Consider the following 6,600-nt stretch of genomic DNA (forward strand, 5'->3'; position numbering starts at 1 on the left):
CAAAATGAAGTGACCCTCTTTATCTCTGCTGATTAGTTTTACTTTGAAGTCTATTTTGTCAGATAGTAGAATTGCAACCCCTGCTTGTTTCTTAGTGCCATTTGCTTAGAATATTCTTTTCCGTCATTTCACCTTAAAGTAGTGCCATTCCTCGAAGGTGAGATGGGTTTCTTGCAGACAGTGAAGAGATAGATTTTGTTTCTTAATCCATTCACTTAGCCTGTGTCTTTTGACTGGGGAGTTCAGTCCATTTATATTTAAGGTTATTATTGAAAGGTCTGTATTGGTTGACATCATTTTGACTGCTGTTTGTGTTCTTTGTCTAATTTTGTGTTTCCTCAATTATACCTTTATTTTCTTTCTTTGCCCCTGGGGTATAGTTGTTTCTCTCTTTGCTCTCTGTATTGCTTCAAGTATTCCTTGAAGGGTGGTTTTGTGGACATGTATTCTCTCAGGCTATTCATGTCATGGGGAAGATTTATCTTTCCCCCTCAACTATAATAGACATTTTTACTAGGTAAAGTATTCTGGAGTGGCATCTATTATCATGTAGAACTGGAAATACCTTGGTCCAGGCCCTTCTGGCTTTCATAGTTTGCATTGATAAGTCAGCTGTAATTCTGATGGGCTTTCCTTTGTATGTCACTTGTTTTTCTTTTACTGCTTTCAGTATTCTGTCTTTGTTCTGTATATTTAGTGTTTTTACTATGATATGTCTTGGGGAGTTTCTTTTCTGATCTGGTCTATTTGGTGTTCTATGTGCCTGTGTGTATTTGTATGGGGATGTCTTTCCTTAATTTTGGGAAATTCTCTTCTACAATCCTGTTTAATATCTGGGCAATACCATTAACCTGAAATTCTTCTCCTTCTTCTATGCCTATGATCCATAGATTTGGTCTTTTCATGGTGTCCTCATATCTCTTGCATATTCCATTCCTGTGTCTTAGAAAAATTTTCCATAATCTTTGCTTGAGGGTCCAATTCTTCAACTTTATCCTCCAGTGTTGATATTCTGTTTTCCATTTCATTCATTCTAACAGTGAGGCTTTCCCCTGTTGTTTCAAGTTGGCTTATTGAGTTTTACACTTCCTTCTTCATTTCTGCCTGAGTCTGCCTGAATGTTTCTATCTCTTTTGTGAATTCATTCAGAAGTTTATCCCTATCTCCTTTTATTCCTTTAGTCCCTTGATCTTTGATTTTGTGTGTTCTTTAAATTTGATGAATTCCTTGATCATGTTTATGATTGTTCTTTTAAATTCTGTATCCTGGTTTATCTCTAGGGGCTCTCCTTGTAGAACTCTTCTACAGGATTGGTGGAGTTTGGTGGGGACATAGTGTTTTGGCTTTTCATTTTGTTATTCTTTTGTTTTAATTTTGGCATGTGAATTTCTTTTGCTGTTCATGATTCTGATATCAGAATTAAGTTGAAGTATGCTTCTGTTTGTATTATTGGGGTGCCTAGATCCTTCCTTTATTGGTTATGTAAAGCTGGTTGGTACACGGTTCAGGTTCTGTCAGATTTAATTTGGAGGGAACTGATGGCTTCAGATCAGCTATTCAGGAGTACCCACAGAAGCCCAATTCAGGTTCCAGTCAGGTACACTCAGGCTTCTTTCACCATGTGGAGGCAAGGCAGGATCTGGGCACTCTCAGGCAGTCCCCTGGGTTCTCAGCCCCTATGCCAGAGGGTGGCCAGAGGGAGTTCAGAACTTGGCACTCTCTGGTGGTCTGCTGAGATCAGAGCCGCTACACCAATGGAGGTTGAAATCCCCCCTCTCAGGCTGTCTACTAGGATCTCAGCCTTAGCCTACCAAAGCCAGATCTACCCTGGGGCCTTAAGAGGGGCCTCACAAAATCCCAGGTAGGGGGATGGGTATGGCACAATTAGAGGAAGCTCACCACCAGGTGGAGGCAGGATCCGGGTGCTCTTAGGCAGTCCCCTGTGTTCTCAGGCCCTTGGCCAGAGGGAGGCCAGTGGGAGGCCAGAGCTCTGCACTCTGTTGTGGTCTGCTGAGATCAGAGCCACTACACCGATGGAGGTCGGAACCTACCATCTCAGGCTATCTGCTAGGATCTCCTTGCCTTATTTATTTCTAACCTTTGTGGCTTCATCAGAGTTGATAGATTATGGAGAATGATCAAACAAAAAGGCACTTGAAATGCTGTCTGTACTTGGTTTGAGATTTGTGGAGTTCCCCATTCTTTACATTTCTCCTTTTGAAATCTTTTACTTAAAGCTTTTAGCATTATTTTATCTGAAGTTCAGTTTAGTGAATTACATATGACCATTTTTTAGATAGGGCCTGTCTCTATAATCCAGGTTGGCCAGGAAATTATGCTAGTCCCTCTGCCTCAGCCTCTCAAGTGCTGAAATTACAGGCATGAAGCACCGTGCACAGCTCCCATATAGTCAGTTACGGAACATATACTACTTGGTAGACATTGTGATGTATCTTGAGCTTGAAGAGATGAATACTGTAGAGCCGGTAGAAGGTTGGGACTAGGAACAACACTCCAAAGTCATAACAGTAATTTTGAAACATGTATTATGAGGACATAAATATTTCTAAGCACATATGGGCACATATGAAATACACACTACTTATTGTGTGCAATGACCTTTCCTTGAGCTTTGAGCAAGTTGTAAGAAGGTCAGAAAGGTTTGTTTTTATCTTTTCTTTACATTTATGATGATTAAAAAATTGAAAACCCATCATCCTGTTAGTTCTAACAGTATTGCTTTATTCTAACTTACTTCAGTTTCAGATAATCTCTTGGGAGATACGGTAATTACTACATTGATACGACAGAGGCAAAAAGAGATTAAGAAGCCAGCAAAGGAATAAATAGCTAGTGAGTGGCTGAACCAGAGTTCAAGTTTCAGATTATCTGCCTATAACCATTTTCTATACTGGTTCTCCATTGATTCCTGTTAAAACCCTCTGGTTAATTGTAACTGCTAATCTGTTTCAGAAGTGGGGAACAAACAACACACACACACACACACACACACACACACACATACACACACACAAAATGTTTAATTCTTTTGGTGAAAAGTGTTTGAGAAGTTTTAGTAATTGTCATTAATAAGCCAGCTTCCACTTTTCTTCCAGAAGTTTCTTAGACTAATAATGTAGTCTAATGTAGGTTGGTGTATTTCAGCACATTGATTAATGATTGGTTTTCAATTTGGAAATTAGACTCTAGATTAAATTGCTATGTGCTGTTGGTAGTTGAATTACCACATCATACTTTTATTTGGAAGATTGCAGCATATCAGGAGAAAAAAGTGATCTGCTTATAATGTTAACAGAAGGTATGATTGGATTTGAAAATTTTCATGAAATTGTCCGGAATTCTAAACAGAGATTCCAGGAAGGCTTGAAGGCTTTTGGACAGCAAGGTCAGTTTCAGGGAAAAAGAAATGTATAATTTCTAGCAAGTTCTCAAATTCTAAGAACATTTTCTTTCTTAACTTGAATGTTAATAAGAAAGCACAGAACAGTGAAGATGCTCTCAGAGCAAGCTTTCCCTTCCTTGCTATTTGGAAGCAATTCTTATCAAATGTGAGAGAGCTTAAGTGGACTTTTTCTGGCAGTTTTTCTGGGCCTTTTTAAAAATTTCTGAACTCATCATGGCTAGGAGCCAGACTCAGGACCCTGAACTCAGATTGAAAGTTAGGTGTTGCTTGATTTGTACTTCTACACAGGGATTGCCTGCATTTCCGATGTGCAACTGGAAGTATTTACAAAAGAATTTATTACCTCCTTTTGTCTTTAATGCTACATGACATTATTATTAAAGACTGGCCCATTTTCCATTTTTAAAACTTGTCATTTCAATTTAGAATGCCTCTCTATCTCATTCAGAAGAATGGCAGGTCTAAGGGCCCTCCTGTAACAGGAAGCTGCCTGGACTCTCAGTTGATTTCTGTGGACACAGTAGGAAGGGGAACTGAAAAGTGTAACTCATAGTAACTGATTACTGCTTCCAGATGGTACACTGAATCTCTAACAGTGGTCTTGCTGAGTTTGAAGTCCCAAAGGGAGAAGCAGAATGGGTTTTCTGTCATCTCAGCTCATCAAAAGGCCTGCATGCACCCCACTCCAGCCCAGGCTGCCTGAGTGTGGAGACTTTGGCCTCTTTATACAAGTTGCTTCTGACACTATCTGGGGTAACCAAAGAGCTCAGTTTCCTTTTCTTTTAAGTGTTGGAATTGTATCTGTGTAACTCTGTGAGTCTCCTAGCTACAGTGGGAATGCTGAGACTAAATCTTTGTGTATGAGAATGGTCAACTTAATCTCCCCTACCTTACAAGACAAACACTCTTATGCCCACTATCTCTGTACCAGACTTTTCTTTATCTTACATGCTGTATTTGAAAAATGTCCCCCAAGGACATTGCTTTATTCCCTCAGTTGTAAGTTGCTTAATCTGAACTGTGTTTTGTGCAGTGTTGAGAAGTAATATCAGTGTCTTCCTAATAACTTATGCCATGAATTCTCTACTAGACAATTAGTTCTCTACCTTTGTTGAGGGAATAAAAAAGGAAAACATGAAAATTCTTTTTCTTGGGATTCCTACCATGGAAAATTACTACCTCGTCTCCATCATCATTGGACAGTCCCTCTACTTTAGTTACTTAGAGAAGCTCTAGGCTTCTTCTCAAAGCCCTGTCAACATCTTGAGCAACATCAATAATGAGGTGGATGATTATCTACCACCCTGTCCTTTTGGTTCCTTTACCTTCAACCTTTTCTACCTGTCTGATGCTACTCACTCCTACGGTCAACCCTTCTGCATCTGTCATCACATCAAATTGCTTTGCCTATGACATAATAAATTCATTGACAGCCTAGCACCATGGACTCACCTTTCAGCTTGTTCTAGTTCTTTTTTCTCACCACGTCTTAAAATGTTGTCTTTAGATTTTTGTTCTCACTTAAAAAATGTACCAGTTATTTAATTGGGTTCTTGGTAAGAAATTTGTAACACCAAATTTGTGAGGATAAACTTTGTTAGAATAAAAACAGATCACGTGGGTCTGGAGAGATGACTCAGCAGTTAAGAACACTGGCTGTTCTTGCATAAGACCGGGTTTGAATCCCAGCACCAACATGGCAGCTAACAACTGTCCGTAACTCCAGGTCCAGGGGATCCAACAACCTCTTCGGTCCTCCACAGGCATTGCATGACATGGGTGCACTTACCTACATGCAGGCAATACACACACATTAAAAACAAACAAACAAAAACAAACAAACAAACAAAAAACAGATCATGTGTTGCCCGGAAGTGGGGAAGGAATGCCTTTGAGTTTTGGTAAAATTTGTGAGTCCACAGCTTTCTGCCCAACCTCCCCTTGTTCTATGATCTCGTATTTCTCTTTCTCCATGTCAAACCTCTCTTTCCTCGAGTCTGGGCTTCCATAGCTGCTGCTTCTCAAAGTAAGCACTGGTGGTGGTATTAGGGAATTTTCATGTTGCTGATATCAACTTTTGTGGAGATGGCGATGTCATTTTCTGGTATCAATTTTCTGTCTTCTCTGTGTATTCATCTAGAGGCCAAGAGCTGTTGGAAACACTGTGGAAGGTTTGGATTGAATCCAGAGCCTTGCTCATGCCAGGCAAGTGCTCTACCACTGAGCTACACCCCAAGGATTCCCTCTTAAATCAGGAGCCAGGTAAAGGTATCCACTCTTCAACAAAGTGCTTGAAGTCTTAGCCCAAGCAATAAGGCAAAAGAAAGAAAAAGGATACGGTAGGAAAGGAAGATGTTAAATTATCCCTATTTGCAATGACATGAGCCTATACATAAAAGACCCTAAAGACTTCACCAGAAAAATCTTAAATCTAAATACCTTTCAGCAAAGTAGCAGGATACAAAGTTAACATACAGAAATCAGTACTTTTTTATATACCAGGAACAAATTTACTGAGAAAGAAATCAAGAAAAGAATCCCATTCATTAGGGCTTTAAAGAATAGCTAGAAATCAACCTCAGTAAGGGGATGAAAGACCTATTCAAAGAAAACTTTAAAGCATTAAAGAAGGAAGTTGTAGCAGATATTATAAAACAGAGAAACCTTCCATATTCATGAAGTGACAGAATTAGTATTGTGACAGTGGCTTTTTTTTTTTCCAGAAGCAGTTACAGATTCAATGCAGTCTTCACTAAAATCTCAATAAAACTAGAAAAAAATTCCAAAATTCGTATGGAAGCACACAAGACCCTGTAGCCAAGGTAATCCTGAGCAAAAAGAGCAATCAATTCTGGATAAATCACAAAATCAGATTTCCAACTGTACCTCAAGGTATAATGGCAAAAACATCATGGTACTAACCCCAAACCAGACACATATAGGGATTTATAGTTTAACAAATGAACCAACCCCTCCCAACAACAACAACAATTACTTCCCTTAAACGCAACAAAACCCCAAACCAAACCAGTCAACCAATCAACCAATGGCAAAAAACAAAAACAAAACAAAACAAAAAACCCTCCTGATATGTAGAATGGTGAAATTGAATTCTATAAGAGAGGGCAAGGGAGACGAAATGATCTAAGTGTTTCATGTACAGCTATGAAAATGTC

The sequence above is a fragment of the Nannospalax galili genome, unplaced genomic scaffold, assembly GCF_000622305.1.
Source record: "Nannospalax galili isolate Female #2095 unplaced genomic scaffold, S.galili_v1.0 scaffold186, whole genome shotgun sequence".
In the NCBI taxonomy this organism is placed as follows: Eukaryota; Metazoa; Chordata; class Mammalia; order Rodentia; family Spalacidae; genus Nannospalax; species Nannospalax galili.